The sequence below is a fragment of the Carcharhinus amblyrhynchos genome, chromosome 3 (assembly GCF_965287045.1).
Source record: "Carcharhinus amblyrhynchos chromosome 3, sCarAmb.v2.hapA, whole genome shotgun sequence".
In the NCBI taxonomy this organism is placed as follows: domain Eukaryota; kingdom Metazoa; phylum Chordata; class Chondrichthyes; order Carcharhiniformes; family Carcharhinidae; genus Carcharhinus; species Carcharhinus amblyrhynchos.
Window position 1 is genome coordinate 85,271,963 of NC_137326.1, and position 18,753 is coordinate 85,290,715.

Sequence of the window (18,753 nt, forward strand, 5' to 3'; positions counted from 1 at the left end):
TTTGAACAGTAAGGGAATTCAGGCTTTTAGTAAATAGGCGGGTAAGTGGAGCTGAGTCCACGAAAAGATCAGCCATGATCTTATTAAGTGGCGGAGCAGGCTCAAGAGGCCAGGTGGCCTACTCCTGCTCTCTAGTTCTTATGTTCTTATGACTGTAAATTGTTATACTCAGTACCTTAATGTTACAATAAAATGTTGCTGACCAACATTAACAAAGTCAAGTTGCAGGTACAAAATGTAACTGGATCACAAACCTCAGCAAAGCACTGGAAAGCAAGGTGACAAGTTCAACATAAGTTTCCTTCAGCACGAGATTTTCCATAAGATCCAACATGTCAGAGCACCAGTACACAAAGGGAGAGAAGCAGAAGGATAGAGGATTTATTATATTGCACTTAACTACCGATCTTGCACCACTGAAATGTAGCATCAGACTGAAGAGTGGTTTTAACATAGAGCTATAGAGTAGACCATGTACTATTGGTTGCAAAGCTGGTAGGTAGACATGCAGAATTCTATCAGAGTATCTCCAATGTTCAGTCGGCTGTCAGGAAAAATTAGGGTCTGAGCCTGATTCTTCCTTCTGTGGGGTAATTCTATAGCCTTTATCAGTACCTTCTTTGTCCTATTCAGCACAGCTTAGATTTGAAACTAATTAGAGTTAACTATGATAATCAAGGAATTGATTAATATTTTGTTCGTTAATTAACATGTAACTGCTCCAAGTTTATTGATCAGAGTGATTAATGGCCAAATTGATTGAATTTATTGATTGATGTAGCTGCTGTTTGATAGTTTTATGCTCTGTCTCATTGAATAATTGATTTTAATATCACATGGATAAGTGAACATAGAATACAAAACAAAAAAGCTGCTAATTACAATACAGAATTTTTATAGAAATAGCAACAGAAGATACAATTCAATAAGAGTGAAGCTAAAGAAGAATGTACAGGATCAGATTCTCACCTGGTCTGCATTAGGTATCCTGATGACTACATAAACGTAGTTTTACCATCATGAGTTAGGGTTTATTGCCGTGGGTTCAAGCTTACCATCACTGGTTAGGGCTTACCGCCATGGATTAGGGCTTGCCGCCACAGATTCAGACTTACTGTCATGGGTTAGGGTTTACCATCGCAGGTTAGGGTTTACTGTCACGGGTTAGCGTTTGCCGTCACAGGTTAGGGCTTACTGTCACGGGTTAAGGTTTACTGTCAAGGATTAAGGGTTTTGGACTCTCGATAAAACTCAGAACTAGCTGCCAAATGTTAAGTCCCTAAGTGCATAAATGTTCCATTGAACGAGACAATTGAATATTGCAGTGTGTTTCAAAACTACTAACAAGGTGTATGACGCTCGGTCAATCCTATTGCTGTTTTTAAAGAGTTGAGTTTTATTTATTCTTTCAGGTTTTGGCTTTGGAGTCCCTAAACTTCAGGTCTGTTGAAAGTGAAGACTAATGTCACCATTGCAGACAACTGTATGACAACCACAGTCTTGCAAGTTCAAGATGCCAGATGTCATTTTGTGCGTAAGTTCTTTATCATTTCTTAAATGCATCTGACTTTCCATACTGCAATAAAGAAGAAATAAAGATAATTCTCATAAATGTTCAGAGGGATTAGCCAGTGAATAGAAAAGCCCAGGGAAGGTTTACAGTAAATGGTGCTCTTGGTGAACTTGTATTTAGCAGCATACTTTCAGTTTATGAATGCAGAAATATTTTTGAAGAGAAACATCACTTTTAAACACCTAAACCCACTTGCTTCCATTATAATCAAAGGTAACCTGCCAGTCAATTGGCACCCCCGGGCAAATATCACCTAATGGTATAAGAGTGACCCATTCTTTATTACTGTAGGTGTAGAATCTATTCATACCCATTTTTAAGGAAAACATTTTCTAACCCTTCATTTCATTTGAATAATTTCCACTCGGGTTCCTGTGTGCCAGGTGTTACTTTATCCTCCTCATCGCTGCTGTTGTGCTCTAAACACAGCAGAATGCCTTTAAATAATAAAAGTAATTGTAGTGGAAATTCTTGGAAGCTGAATATTGGGACAGATAAAGTGATCCAAACGAGATGTGGCACTAGAGGCATTAGTGGTGCAGCTGGGAAAGGACAGAAACAACATGATCTGCTGAGGAGCCAGAACTCTCTCAGTGGCCATCTTCAGAAGGGGATGCCAGCAGGAGGCTTCGAAGGTCAACTCATGTAGTCTGCTTCTGAGAACTAGGCAGCAGTTCCACAAGAATACGATCAATGTTGGTCAATGTAAGTGATTACATATCTTATCCACCATATCATCAACGTCTCATGCTGCTTAATGCACCAGACCCCCATCACTGATCGAGCAGATTTCCAGCTCTCAAAGATGCATATCCAATATCCAGATACTCCAGCTCACCCTCACACACATTCCAATACTATGGGCTTCACATCGACTGCTCATATGCCCCCAACTATTCAGCAATGGCAAGCACATCAACAAAACAGTGCTACACGAACACATGCATTCTGCCTGCTCTTTGCAGGAAAAGGTGGCACATAATAGAAGGGGGCAAAACAGAAACAAAGGGGGTTTGGGGTGGTGGTGGGTGACCAGGACATGGGCATCTCCTGAACCCTAAGGAAAAGAGAGCTCTGAGCATCACAAGGTTGGCTGCACTGCACCCTCCATCCAGTATCGTCAAGAACATTGAGGATGAGGAATCTTCCTACCTTCTCAGATCCTAGCACTCCCTCATCCTGCTAGCTGACATGGTAAGCAGTCTGCTTATGCTGTAGCCATGGAAACATTGCTTTCCATCCCAACCGAATGACTGCACACTACCCTTCCCCTTCTAATTTCACACAAAAACTGCTGCTGGCCCAGGCAGAGCAGTCCCAGGAGGAAGGGAGAGAGAGGGAATGCAATAGCATACCAGTGGTCATATACAGTGAGCTGGTGGATGCGTTAGCAGGCCTACCATGCACTCCATTGCTGGCAAGGAGCATGGGCAAATCTTGTGCATCTTAGCAGAGGACATGATGCAGAGTTTGCACTCTCTGTTGTCAGCTGCATTTTCCTATCATGATGCTGTGTACAGATTATATCCTATGTGAAGAAGTAGCGATACTTTCTGATAAATGCATTGAAATACCTACAAAACTGAAATCACAAGAGAATCTGGTGGTTCCAAAAATATATCTAACCTACAATCAAAGTGCCTGGTCTTATAAGTAACACCACTGTCAGGTTCGTTTTGCTATTTCACTTAGTCCATCCCAGTCAGTCCTTTGAGCCTGCTCATCACTTAACTAGATCTGGCTGAACTGATTGTAAACCTCCAATTCCACATTCTCACCTACCCTTGATAACCTAACATCCCCTTGCTTATCAAGAATATACTTACTTACCTCTGCCTTAAAAACATTCACAGACTCTACTTCCAACACCTTTTTAGGAAGAGGATTCCAAAGACTCTCAATCCTCAAAAAAAACATTCTCCTCATCTCCATCTTAAATGAGTGACTTTTTTTTAATATTGTTATTGGCTTCTCCCATGAGAGGGAACATTATCTCCATTTCAAACTCATCAAGACTCCTCAGCATCATATAGGTTTCAATCAAGTCACCTCTTACTCTTCTAAACTCAACCGAATAAAAGCCTAGCCTATCCAACCTTTCCTCAGAAGACAAACTGCCCAATCCAAGTATTAATTTGGTAAACCTTCTCTGAACTGCTTTCACTGCATTTACATCTGTCCTTGAATAAGGAGAACAGTGCTGTACTGAGTACTGCAAATGTGGTCTCACCAATGCCCTGTACAACCTCGCTATTCTTGTGTTCAATTTGACTTCAATTGCCCTTTCAATAAATGATACCATTCTGTTAGCTTTCCTTATTCTTACTGTACCAGAATACTAGTCTTTTGAGATTCATGCACTAAGACACCCAGATCCCTCTGCATATCAGAGCTCTGCAATCTCTCACCACTTGGGCAATTTGCTTCTTGTCATTTCTCCTTCCAAAATGGGCAGTTGCGTACTTGTCAATTGTACACTCCTACCTGCTACACACCAGCAGCCTTGGTAGTGGCAGATCCATCTGAACATTTGCATGCCACCCAGTTGATGCAAGGGAGGTAGGGGTGGGAAATGCCATCCAGGACCCATACTTCTAATTTCTATCCTGTAATCTGTACCAGTGCCGAGTGTATGTGGATATTGGAGGTGGAGGTGGCAGGATTTGCTTTTGCTTTGACATTCACATGATGTATGGGGACGTGGAAGTATGGAACTTAAAATTTTCTATAAATTTGTGGACAAATTTGCCAAAGAGCAAAAAAAAAATGCACTGCCTACAGTACAAAGGAGATTCAGAGAAACAATGCCAGGCAAACTTTGAGAGTAAACATTAAAAGGGCGATTCTCCCATCGCGCTGTGCTGATTTTTTAGTGTAACGGGCCGGGAGATGCAAGCGGCGCTCAATCTGCACTGGGCTTCCAGGTCTGGGCTTCTGACACTACCCAAGAGGCAAAGTGTCAATGCCCAGGGGGCACCTTGGCACTGCCCACCAGACATGGGGCAGTGCCAAGGGTGTAGGGTCTGATGGGAGCAGAGCCTTTGAGGGGTGATTGGAGGTGAGGGCGAGTCTTGCCACCACTCTGCAGTCGGGATCAGTGGGGGAGGGAAGGTCAGAGATCAGCGCTGGCTATCGGTAGGGCTGGGCTGGAGGGGGGCAGCCTACTTGAGGGGTGGCAGGGCTGGGAATGGGGGGGTGGTGAGGTTAGGGCTGGGCATGTTTGGGGGCCATGATCAGGCCAGGGGGGTGGTCGCACAGCTGGCAATGTGGGCCTGGTCAGCAATCGAACTGGTTTGTAAACGGATGGCTGACAGTATGGGGTCACTGTGCGTGCGCTGATCTCAGCACTGACAGATCGGCACATGCGCAGTGGACCACTCAGCGATATACTGCCAGCCTCTCCAACAGGAATAGGCTCTGCCCCTGGATTTTTCATGTGGTTTACACTAGGGCATTCTGCAGTGCACAGAATGTGGGAGATTCATTTTGAAATTCCCACTGAAAAGACCGGCTGGATTTACTCCAGTCTTGAATTCGACACTTAGAATTTTTTTGGGAGAATCGCCCCCTATTCATTTTATTTTATGAATCTAATTCATGATTTTATATGATCAATGCAGAGTCTGTTATATGACTGTTCAGTTGTTTTTATAGTGGATGTTAAGCTCCTTGCTTTATTGTGGTAATGTTTTTCCCTCTCTTCACTGTTCAGAGTGTTTATGTTGGTGGGGTGTGGGAGAATGATGGACTGCGGGGGGTGGTGTTTATGGTGGAAGGGTACAGTGGGTGAGATTCAGAGAATTATGGGTGAGGTTATGGAAGAGTGGGAAACTGTAACTTTTGTTACTGATGTAATCAAGTGCCAGTTGTAGGCAGATTTTGCAGCAAGTGGCTAGTTCAGTGCAGCAAATAACAGGATGGAAATAGAGCAATTTGAATTTCTTTAGCATCAAAATGAGCAAAGGAAATTATTGCTCTGTTATTTCCTGTGAGCTGATTGTTTGCTGATTGAGAAACAAAACCTACCTCAGCTCACAGCAGTTGATCGGAGTCCCTGGTGAGTACCATAATCTACAGCGGAAAATAAAAGGTTCATATTGTTTTTAGAGATGAGACTCAATATTAATTAGGCTCTGCTCTTTCTGCATTACAGGGAGCACTACAAGCATTTGTCTGAAACCTGAATTTGAAAGGAAATTTACACTAAGCCTGTGAGCAATCTCACCTCAACTAGCAAGCCCTTTAGCTGAGTCCGCAAGAGTTATTCGACAGAAACGCTGGTCAGTGAAAACTGGTTGTGAAAGTGTTGAAGAGCATTGTCAACCCAGCGGCGACGGAAAAGAAAGACTTGGGATTTCAAGCCAATGAAAGAATATTTTAATTTTTTTCCAAAAAATGTTCCGACAGAATGGCGAATGGGAGAAGGTGAGATGAAAAATTTAGTTTTATGGTTTATTTGATTTTTTAGAAACGAAGGATGTGGATAAAAATGATGTTACAAAGTAAAATTCAAGTTGGAATTTTTCAAGTACAGAAAATAAAAGCAAATGGGTGAAGGGAAAGAATGAGAATTAGTTAAGTGGAATGAAAGGGACTTGTTTTTCCAAAGTGCTTTTTTGAAATCAAAGTTTCTTTTTTAAAGTGGATTCTTCTAATTTTCCTTGTGTGAGACTGGTTCAGTTCATATAAAACCCATCTAAAATGTAGACCTAAGCTCAGAGTGAGGATAAAGAGTGACTGACAACTGCCTAAAACAGAACTGTTAGGATCACCAGTTCACATTCCACGCATACAGGTAGATCATAATGTTCACTCAAAAGGGAACGCAAGTACCCACATTTAGCTTTCAATAGGAGGCCCTGGATGTCAATTGAGTTAACCACGCTGGATCCGCTGTTTATTCCTGTGAGGATGTCATTGACTATACCCCTTTTGCTTCTGTGTGTGTGTGTGTGTGTGTGTGTGTGTGTGTGTGTGTGTGTGTGTGTGTGTGTGTGTGTGTGTGTGTGTGTGTGTGTGTGTGTGTGTTGCCTCTGTAGTGTGTTGCTCCCATTGCATCGATAGCCCGCTTTATGGTTTCTCTGCCCAGCATTTGGTGCAAGCTTCGTGTCTGTTCTGAACAGCATCCCGGCACCTGGGTCCCTGAGATATTGATTAGAACCGGCACGATTTTGTGTTACACTTTGTCATGTACAATTTCTCCTTCGTTCCACAGCACCAGTCCTCCTTCTGGCGCCCCGCTCAGCAAGGGGCAGGGTAAGATTTCGGATGTCATGGTTGTGGGGGTACCCGTCGTAGGAAGTGCAAAACATACATATAGTGAGACTGCAGGAGCCTCAACTAGTCTGTAATATCCACAAATGTCAATGTCCGATTTCAAAATGTCTCTTTGTGGCGGTGTTCGCGGATCTTTGGGAAGGGTGCAGATAGTTCCGAAGGTGCAGCCAGAGTTGCTCAGCGAGTGTGGCCGTTGGATACACGGTCGGATCTTATCCAATGTGCAAGTGAGGCAAATCACGTTGATACCCGGATGGACATGTAGCCATGTGTTTGAATACATCCTGTTGTTCTCAGGGTATGGTGTGGTTGGCACGCACAACGCCTCGGACGTATTGAATATTATTCGATGGGATTGTTGCTGAGTGGTGTGTCCTTGGAATGTGACCCTTGACAAGAAGATCGTAGTGAAGATCATCCTTCGGGTGGTTAACATTGTCCTGGAGAGGGGGTGGGAAGGGTACGCAAAGCCTGGTGGCTGCCAGATATTAGAATCTTAGTGTTAACTAATTTCTATTAACTAATCTACTTAGGCATGCACCTACATCTATATACATATATACATATATTAGAGCCATGGCTGACGTGTGGCTCTCCTCCGACCTAGAAATGAAGGTTGTTAATTCGATCTCTGCTGTGTGGATAGAGGTGGTTAGTCAGGGGTCGATGCATGGCCCGTTTATGTCGACGGACTATTCTCGTCCCTACAGTCGGTCTGTCCTGTCTCCACCTCCCCCCCCCCCCCCACCCCCGGGGTGGTATCCCTTTAACTGTGACCAGTGTTTCCACCGGCTGTTCCCTTTGATGTCGACACAGGCACATGTGTCATTGGTGAGGATAATCTCATGGGGTCCTGCCCATTTCGGTGAGAACCCTGTTTGGTCGGGGGGTAACTCGGATTAAAACTTTGTCTCCTACTTGGGGAAGTGTGGTGGTGTGGCAGATATCATGCTTCTTAACCTGGTCTCTTATAGCCTGTTGGTCTCTGGCAGTGTGGTGTAGCTCTCTGAGTTGGTGGTCTAACTGTTGTACATATCTCTTCATTTTATCCCAAAGGGGTGCCATTTCTTCTCCTCCTACCGCTATGTTTTCTGGGAGTCTCATTGCCCTCCCCGTCATTGATTCAAATGGTGTGAGTCCTATGGTGCGACCTGGGGTAGCTCATAGGCGCATTAAGATGCAGGGAAGGACATCTACCCATGCTTCTAGCCAGCAGGTGAATTGATCAATTAAGACTAAGCAGCATTTCTTCCCTCGGCTAGTGGGTAGAGGGTCTATGAAGTCGATCTGGAGGTTTTCCCAGGATCCCTTTGGACAGGGTTGGTGGGCCACTTTAACTCTCAGGGGTCGGCCGGGGTTGTGCTGGGCGCATATGATACAGCGCTGGCAGTGTTTGGCTACGTCCCGTCCCATCCCTGGCCACCACCAATCGGCTGACAGTCGGGCCAGGGTCCCATCCTGGCTGGAGTGGTCTGGCTCGTGGTGGAGTCGGAGTAGTTTGGTGTGTATCAATGAGGGGGCGGCTACTTGGTGCCCTCTGCTCCACACTCCATCTTTGTCCCTGGACGCCCCTGTCTGTTCCCACTGTGTCACCTCATCTGGGCTTGCATTACTCTGCAGCTTGCAAATATCCACTTCTGCCAAGGGTGCTGTTGTGGTAGCGGCTATGTGTGGGAGGGCTTGCCCAGCTGCAGCCTTGGCTACAGCTTCTGCTAGTTGGTTCCCTTTCTGTTCTGCTGTCTTTACCCTCTGGTGGGCTTTTACCTTAATTACGGTTGCTTCTGAGGGCAGCCTGGCTGCAGCGACCAGGTCTCGAATTATATTTTCAGTCTTTAATGTGGCCCCCCACCACCGTGGTGATAAACCCGTGCCTTTTCCAGGCCGTCATGTAATCGTGGGTCACCCCTTTGAAGTTAAATCAAAGTGGTCCTTTGATTTATTCCACAAAACAAACAGACCTTTAACAACTCTGCTCTTACCTCAATGCAACAACAATCACCTACATTCGACAAGCAGCCAGACCACACAAATACACTGAAATACAAAAACTATCCAAATTATCAGCTCAACCTTAGATTTGCTCGAATCAATCTTCCATCTTGCCAATTAATTTGTAATATTTTCCTAATATGTTGAGAGACTAGTCTCTTTTTCTCAAAATTCTGTAACACACCCTGCAAACTTCCTCCTTTTTAAAAACAAAGGACCACTTGGGTGTGATTATATGCAGTGCGAAGGTTCTTTAAAACATTCATTCCCTCCCAATCAACAACATCTCCTGGTAGTTCCATGCCTTATTTGCAACTAATAGTCACAGAATTCATCAAAGCAGGGGCAAATTCTAAACTTACTGTGGGATCAGATGCCTCCGGAAAAGAAGTGGGGGGTCCCCAGTCAATGCCACAACCCAATCCATAAACACTATCTCCCACAGACTCAACTGTCCCAAACACAGACAACATCCCTATCTGCATTGACAACTGAGATTTTAATTGATTAATCTCCTGCTGGAACTTGGAATAATCAGAACTTGGGATTCTTTTCACTAACTTGATATACTTTAAACTGACTCATAGACAATATATTTACCTCATTGTTTTGTTCCTGTTTATCTACTTTCCCACAAAATTACTTGTTTTCTTCTCTTAACTTCTTAACTAACTCTCATAATTTCTCTTGAACTTCATTTTCTCTGACTTCTCACTCTGTAACTCTTCTAAACTACTAATCACAATAACTTTACTCAGTTTCAACAAATATTTTCTTTATCTCTGTTTCTCTCTTTAAAACATCTCTTACTCACAGACCCCAGATCCAAAAACTCACTTTAGTATTCTACGCATTTCTCAAGGCGTAGTCCCAGGAGAACAAGAAGTGACTAAAGGGTGCAGTGCCTGCTAATTTACCAATCAGTCCCTCTAAATCAGTTGGAATCAGGGGTATGATGAACACCCCTCTCTACTCCAGAATTAGGTTTGAGCCTTGCCTCATGGTCAACAATAGAGTTTACTCTTCCCCTTGACTAGCTTTCCTTCAAAATCTGCCCTTGGGATCCTAGTCCCATCTCAGTATTAGCACAAGATTCTGCCCATAGGGGCCACTCTTTCTTCGTAATATATTCTCTGATTCTTTTTTATATGAGACACTTCTCTGTCTCTGTACCTTTCCTACGTGGTGTAATACTTTTACTGCGGCCTGCAGGTCACTGCATTTACGTTTAAATTCCTCTACCTGTTGCAGCGCAGCCTCTGTGTCACTGACAGCACGCTGTGCCTTTTGGTAAACTTTATCACATTGAGCCTGGAACTGGCTCATGCGTATCATATTGATTTGTTTCCTTTCCTCTCGTGTGTTTACCTCCGCTTCTAATTGTTGAATGTGTGCGGTAGCACTCATTAAGTCCTGTTTAACCCAGATAATCTCTGCTTCTCTACCAAGGGGCTGTTCCAGACAGCTGGCAATTGCAATCACTTTCCTAAGCTTGTGAGCCCTTTTACCCACTTCCTTTTCGGCACGAATCCAACAATTCTCTCCCTCGGATCCCAGGTCTGGTTTTGGGGCAAGACCCCACCGTACCCATTTGGGCCACTTATGGTTCAAATATAAACGGAGAACTTCCTCCCATTCGGCATGACAGGCCATAATTATTTCCCTTTAGGATTCGTCACTTAAGAATACGTAAGGGATTAGAGTAGGGGTCCGATTTTCACTAAATTCCCTCCCACAGATTTTACCCAAATTTCCTAGACTGTTCTAGTTCTAACTACAAGTTTGTCCACCTTGTGTTACAGACACCGGGTTTATGGCCCCAATTTACTGGTCAAATCTGTATTAATCCTCCACTCACTTAAGCCTGGTCGTCACGTGGGGTGCCTGCCCTCTTAATTCAGGCTCAGACGGAGTGTTGGAGAATACTGGGTTGAAGGTTCAACTTCAGAGCAACGTACTGCTTCCTATCGAAGTACCGTCTGGCTTACGGACTGGCCACATCAGGGAGTTGGTGTTGGACACTGTGGGTCTTAAGATACCCTGGGCGACCAAAGCCTGAACAATTTCCTCAGTGGCTTGTAGTGCCTTGGGCTTTATGGGGTATTGTTTGTGGGGAGTGTGGACCGGCCTGCGTATGCGTAGGGGAGGGATTCTTACGAGGCCGTAGTCTTGTTTTTCCTTGGGGACCCAGTATCCCTGAGTCCCACATATATGTATATTATTTAAATTCTATACCTTTTAAGACAATCATGACCATTGATTATACTCAAAAGGCTAAGAAATTCCAGGAATCTATTTCAATTCAATCCAATCCAATTTTCAAATTTTATTTAAACTTTGTATCAAACCCCACTGTTGTAAAATCACGATTAGGGGAAGAACATTAAAACATTAATAAAACAACAAAACAGAAACATGGATACAACCACTTTACCAAACACACACACAGACACACATGAAAGCTTTCAACATGCATTTCACATTACCTTCATCAGGTTTTTAATTAGATTCTTGCTTTTATCTGCTAGATAGTGGGCGAGGGACCCTTCTGGTCCCCATTCAAAGGTGGAACTATTGCTATCCATGTTAGTTTCCTTTATTAGGGTCAGTAATGTACCAATCCTGGCTCTAATGCTTTCACAGATACTTGTGTGTGTATCTCTGATTGGTGGGGTGGGAATGTGTTTTTTAATTTGGTTCCTGTAGGTGCCATCCTGTCCAGCTTCCCTTGTGTACGAGCCCTCATTTGCATTCTAAAAGCATGCTCTTGCCTGCTAATCTGTGTCTGTTACTTTGTGATTTTTAGTGGAGAGGCTCTGAGTGTAATTTTAGTCTGCTTCCATATTGTGTGCCCAATTTCATAAAATTTGTTGTCCAATAACGCCTGCATGTGAACTTTTCAAAGAACTTTGAACCTGGTTTTCAAATAGTTGTATTTAATCAGACAAGAACACATGTAACACCTAGAAAGTTAGTTTAAAATTCATGCATTTTTCAGCATGTGTTATTTGTTAATAAGGAGAAAAATATATCTTGCCTTGAAATGACAGCATTCTGTTGGCAAAATACCTTTGGAATTTTAACAGTCAGATTCTATAGTCCGAATATTTTAGGAAGTTACTTGAGGGGCTGATAGATTGAAATTTATCAAATGCTGGTATAACAAAGAAATAACAAAAATGTGACTGAAGAAGAATTCAAATTAATTTGGGATATCAGAATGGATTGTAATATTATTATGAAATTTGACAAGCCATTATTACTTATGCAGTGTGTCGTTTGAATAGCTACTTCTGTGTTTTGAATCATTCAGGCTACAGTTTTGACACTACAGATTTCCTCTTTGGCCATCTTTGAAAGTGTTGCAAATCACACCATCGTCTGTCTGCCATTCAAATGGTAGTAGGACCCCCAGAATGGGGTGGGTAGTCATAATAACGGTTCCATAATAGCAGCAATGCAGTTAGTTTCACTTAGAAAGGGGTATATCGCCTCATTGGTGCCCTCACCAACTTGCCTTTGAAACTTGAAGCAACTGGACAGCTGCTTACTTGTCACTAGCTCATGTGCCAGATTTCAGTGAGGCTGTGACACCAAGATGCTAGGCATCTGTTCATAGGAACAGACAGCCGACCAATGCAGTTCCTGGTCATCCAGATTCAAAATAGACACCATCAAGATCTGTTCCCATTCTCACTCCACTCCACCACTGGATCCCTCACATTTAAAATTCTCATTCTTGTGCTTACCTTCCTCCATGGAATCAACTTCCTCCAGTCATGTTACCCCTTTTGGAATTCTCCATTTCTCTTTTGCACTCCCCATGATTGGTAGCCGTGATTCCAATCATTTCATCTTTCCACCTTCCTCCCCTCTGTGGACCCTCTTTAAGACACAGCAGTTTGATTAACCTTTTGGCCTTACCTCCTACAGCGGGATTGTCGCTGCTGGGGTTGTGCCTGAATGCAGGAAAATGTCTACCTTCCCCATTTGCAATTTTGGACATTTTTGTGAGGTGTACCTGTAAATTTGCTGCACTCACTTAGCAGCAATTGAGGTCATTAAAGGCTTGTTAGAAGCCCAACTTTTCCCCCCCTTTTTGAATTATCATGCTGCTGGATCCTTTGAAGGGTTAGCTGCAGACCTCTGCGGCATGTCAAAGGCATCAGCACACCACTGCCTTACCCAGGTGACATGCTGTCTTTGTCAAGACATCACAATTGATAGAGTATTGCAGGTCCAGTGGGTGCGGGGTTCGTTGTCACTGCTGGTTTCCCTCTGTTGCAGAGGATTGTTCGTTACCGAGTGACATACAGGTGCATGAATCAAAGGAAAGGGTTTCCACTACCTCAACATTCAACCAGTCTATGACCACATTAAAAACCTGTGGGCACCTGTTTTTCTGGCAGCTGCCATCACTCCTTCATCCTCCAGCTGTCCACGTTACTTAAGATCATCGCTTCAACCCCTAAAGTTCATGGATGGATCCTATAGGAGTAGTATCAAAGAAAAAAGTCCCTGAAAGTGATGGTTGCTGAGCCCTCTGTGGAGCCCCAGAGAGAGGCATGAAGGCTCCATGGTCTCCGGAATAGAATTCAGGTCAGCATCGATAAAGCCCATTCTGCCCAGTGTACCTGGCCTCCAACTCTCCTGTGACAGCTTGCTGACCTTTGATGAAGTGGAAAGCTTTGGCACAAATCACAAGATCTCACTCTCAGGACAACCAGGGCCTCAGTGATGGCTGCCAATAGGGTGCCAAGATGAATCTTATGCTTCATGCAACTAACCTTCAATCTCCCCCCATTCCCCAACACGACCTCTACTGACTGACTCTGGTGGACAGGAAACTTGTCTTCATGTCAATTAAAGGCACGACTACTTAAGATCTGAACTTGAGACAGTTTCTCACCAGAGGCAGGTTTCTGACTCAAAGACAGGTCCAGCCTCCCTAATCTCTATTTTGACTCAGTATATTATTTTGCTTAAACCTGTATCAAGCAGCAGTGGTTAACACTGCTGCCTCACAGCACCAGGTGCCTGGGTTCGATTTCCAGCTTGGGTCACTGCCTGTATAGAGTCTGCACATTTCCCCCCCTGTCTGTCGGTTTCCTCTGGGTGCTCTGGTTTCCTCCCATAGTCTGAAAGATATACTGGCTAGGTGGATTGGGCATGCTAAATTCTCCCTCAGTGAATGCAAACAGGTGCCGGGTTTTGGCAACTAGGAGATTTTCACAGTAAATTCATTGCAATGTTAATATAAGCCTACTTGTGACACTAGTAAATAAACTTAAAACTTTCAAGTTTAAGCTCTGTATATAAGTGGAAGTTTGTTCACTGAGAGCTGTGAAATGGCACTTTTCACAAAAAGGGAACAAAAAGCAATATATTTGAGCTTGTGTCACATCTGAAAATGTGGGTTTGCTAAAGTTACAGTGGGAGAGGTGGACAAAACATATGTTTCCATTGTAGATCCCATGTATTGCATGTTTACTACTGCAATCAAACTGAAGTTTTCTGAGAATGTATGGATGCAAAAATGTTAATTAAAAAAGCTTTGGAGATTACATCTAAAATCTCTCAACCTGCATTTTCTATTCCGATTTCAAACCCTAATTACATGAGTCACAATTTATTTTGACTCAATTCCTTTACTTTTTTAAAAGAACAGAAGATATAAGAGTGAGAATAGGCCAAATGACCCCTCGGGCGGAATTTTATCGGCACATCTGCCCAAGTTTCCCATGATCCCGCCCGAGGCCAATGGAGAATGCCGTTCTCCGAGCCGAGCCCACCCCTGGAATCGGGGTTGGCATGCCGGTAAAATTCTGGCCCTCATGTCTAATCCAATAAGATCATAGTCAATCAGATCTTGGCTTCAACTCCACTGTTTCTGTTCTGCTCCCCATAACCCTTGAGAAGAAATTCCTTCTCATTGCCATCTGAAAAGGAAGACTTCTTATTCTGAAATCATGCCCCCACAAAGACTTCATAATTCAGCATTTGGAAAGCAGTGGCAGAATCAGACAAAGTCAGCATGGATGTATAAAAGAGAAATCACACTTGACAAATCTATTGGGGTTCTTTGAGGATGTAACTAGAAGAGTTGACTGAGGAGAACCAGTGGATGTGGTTTATTTAGACTTTCAGAAGGCTTTCAACAAGGTCTTACATAGCAGATTACTATGTAAAGTTAAAGCAGGTGGGATTGCAGGTAATTTCTTTGATAGAAAGCTAGTTAACAAATAGGAAGCCAAGAGTTGGCATAAATAGGTCTTTTTCTGATTGGCAGTCAGTGACTAGCGGGGTTCTGCAGGGATCTGTGCTAGGACCTCAAATGTTCACATTATATATCAATGATTTGGAAGAGGGAACTGAATGCATTATCTCCAAATTTGCAGATGATGCAAAGTTGGATGGGAGGGTGAGCTTTGAGGAGGATGCAGAGATGCCTCAGCATGATTTGAACAGGCTAAGTGTGTGGGCATATGTATGGCAGATGCAGTATAATGTGGATAAATGTGAGGTTATCCACGTTATACTGGATAGTAATACCGGGAAGGCAAATTATTACTCGAATGGGTGTAAATTAAGAAAGGTGAATACTCAGCGAGACCTGCATGCAGATGCAGCAGCCAGTAAAGAAGACAAGTGGTATGTCAGCCTTCATAGCGAGGTGATTTGAGTATAGGAATAGGGGTGTTTTGCTGCAATTTTACAGGGCATTGGTGAAGCTACACCTAAATTATTGTGTGCAGTTTTGGTGTCCTTATCTGAGGAAGGATGCTCCTTGCTATAGAGGGAGTACAACAAAGGTTTACCAGGCTGATTCCTGGGATGGCAGGTCTGTCATATGAGGAGAGACTAAGTCAGTTAGGATTATATTCACTAGAGTTTAGAAGAGAGAGAGGATCTCATTGAAATTTATAAAATTCTAACAGGGTTAGCCAGGGTAGATTTGAATAGAATATTGCCAGTGGTGGGGGAGTCCAGCACTAGGGATCATAGTTTGAGGATAAGGAGTAAACCTTTTAGAACTGAGATGAAGAGTAGTTCCTTTACCCAGGCGATGGTGAATGTGTGGAATTCACTACCACAGGAAGTAGTCGAGACCAAAACATTGTCTGATTTCATGAAAAAATTAAGATATGGCTTTAGGAGCTAAAGGGATCAAGGGGTATGGGGGGAAGGGGAAATCAGGATATTAAGTTTGATGATCAGCCATGATCAAAAGGAATGGCAGGGCAGACTCAAAAGGCCGAATGGCCTACTCCTGTTTCTAGTTTCTATGTTCCCCTGAAACGGTCCCTCAGCATCCACCTGTCAAGCCCCCTCAGAAAAGTATTTGTTTCAATAAGATCAGTAATAATATTAATGGTAATAATGAAAGGATCCCACATCTCCCCAGAAAACTCAATTAAATTGCTGTGTAGGCAACAAGTCTAATGAAAAGCTGGAGTATGTGAACCATGGCAACTTGCATTCTTAATTCATTCATATGCCGCCACTTTATGACATCTGTTGTATTCTTCCAGTAAAACATTACATATTTTAATTATACAAAAGATGTAGCAATTCCTCCCTAAATGTTGTGATTGCATTGGTTTAAAAAAATTTAAGTGAATCTAATTTTCCCATTAAAACCAATGTATAAGTTGTACTTAAGGATATTAAAACATTATACCATGTATGATGAAATAGTACACATTCCTAAATTTTTAAATGAAATAACTAAATAAAAATTATTTCTACTTGCTTCCTGATCCACCTGTTCTCTGACTCTCTCACTCCCCACCCCTCCCACTCCCCAATCTTCCAGTTCAATGTCCATCCCATTCCCTGTCTAATCCTCCTGTTCACTAAATCTCCTGTTCCCGCCTCTCCCATTCCTTTTCACTCGCTGCTTCTCTCTCTGAATCCTTACTGTGAATTAGAGCTTGAGAGAGGGGTGGTGAGAGTGGCATGGGGTTGGGGGGGGTGGGGTGCGGTGGTGGCATGGATGTGAGCAAGGCAGTGAAAGGAATGTAGGTGGGAGGGAGCCAGCAAATGCGAGGGGTAGAGAGGAGGAAGTGAGAGAGGCCACTTCAAAATGGTTCTGATGTTCACTTACGCAGCACTAAACTAGAAATTCTGACATGAAGCACACACATTGTCCCCATTATACCCATTACTTTAAAGTGGAGAGATTTAAAATGGGGGCTTATGGTATGCACAGACAGTAGCAATACTGTAACTAAGAACTGAGGAATACCTTGTGTATTTAAACTTTATTTGGCCAGTTAAGTCAACTGATAACCACTTTGCACCCTGGCCAAGAGGTTAATACCGTAGCAGCAGGAATTTGTCAACAATACAACTCATTTAAACACTAAAAACAGCAAAGCCAAATTAGCTTGGAAAGGGAAGTGTCAGTTTAGCAAGTACAAGTGTCAGTCAACAGATCTACAACCATTCCGTGAAAGGCATCATGGTAATAAAATTAGTCAGCTTCAGCTTTCATTGTTTCTTGTTCCAGTAACTGGCAGCCCACAGAGTGGAACTGATTTGTTCTAACTCTTGGAGTGACCAATTTGATCAAATCACATTACCTCAGATTACAAGAGACAGAACAATGTAACAAACCTACAGCAAATGGTTGTGTTGACATTAATATCAGTTCACAGAACAAACTGAGTTTAGTGGCTATTTATCCAGTTTCCGCCAATATCATTAACTGTCATTAATTTGAGGATAAGGTCCCTTTTTACCCCATGAACTTTAGTATGCTGATGTGACTTGGGACAGACAAAAAACCCAGCTTGGAGATACTATTTACATAGTTCAAAAGACTATTAGCCATAATAGTGGGCACCATGGTAGCACAGTGGTTAGCACTGAGGCCTCACAATGCCACGGACATGGGTTCAATTCCGGCCTTGGGTCACTGTCTGTGTGGAATTTGCACATTCTCCCTGTCTCTGCATGTGTTTCCTCCGGGTGCTCTGGTTTTGTCCTACAGTCCAAAGATGTGCAGGTTAGATGGATTGACCATGCTAGATTGCCTCTTAGTGTCCCAAAATGTGTAGGTTAGAAGAATTAGTGGGGTGAATGCGTGGGAATAGGTGGGGAGCCTGGATAAGTTAGCGCAGCTTCAATGGGCCGAATGGCTTCCTTCTGCGCTGTAGGAATTCCATGATTCTATGATTCCATAACACCCAAGGATCTCACAACAGATCCACCAGCACCACACTCCTCCTTTCTGGAAGTGAATGCATTTTTGTTCAGTGGGAGGAGAATGCTGACCTGACTGTCTGCCCGTCTACCGCAACTACACTGGTGGCCAGATGTACCTAAAGAAGGAGTTTGCAGTTTATACCAGCACCGTCAAGGCCTTCCATGCCTGGTGTGCACCAAAGTCTGGGGTGCCTTATCGACTTTAATTACATTTTGGTTTCATGTATTAAGTTTCATTTGTGATTTGCCTTTTGTTTCAGGCAGTGTCCTTTTAAGGGACTGTCCCTTTAATAAGAGAGGGGAGTGTTAGGGCAAAGTTGAGACCCTCTAAGCCTCCTAATACTCATCATATTAGGGTCATCCATGAAAATTACTGCTTGTGTGAGGGACAATAGGTCACCAGAGAGGATGTGGCTAGTGTCTGGAGTATGTGTTTCCCCATGGCTAATATAATTGCTTATAAAACTGATATTGCCATGAATATACCCAAGAGCCATGCTCACCACTGTAACTTCTCTGGAGTACAGCTGAAACCTTATCTGACTCTACCACAGAGGTGAAAGAGGTGTTGTCTTTCCCCTCGGGTTTATTAATGAAATTTAAAAAATGACAGAGAATTTCTGATTTCTTGCCCATTACAATGTGGTAGTGAACTGTAACACCTTTCCCGTTGGTTAATATTTGTTTTGTTCTGATCATTGCTG

General features: G+C 43.2%; 1 protein-coding gene across 3 annotated transcripts in view; it reads left to right on the plus strand.

Moving 5' to 3' along the window:
• LOC145340907 (beta-galactoside alpha-2,6-sialyltransferase 1-like) overlaps positions 1-18,753 on the plus strand; it is a 149,014-nt gene that overhangs the window by 76,390 nt on the left and 53,871 nt on the right. For 2 of the 3 annotated variants that reach the window (XM_080185467.1, XM_080185468.1), the window contains exons 2-3: positions 1,413-1,534; positions 5,727-5,998. The gene's annotated coding sequence lies outside the window, so the exon portion shown is untranslated. The remainder of the gene's footprint in view (positions 1-1,412; positions 1,535-5,726; positions 5,999-18,753) is intronic. The other variant, XM_080185469.1, reaches the window with a different exon arrangement.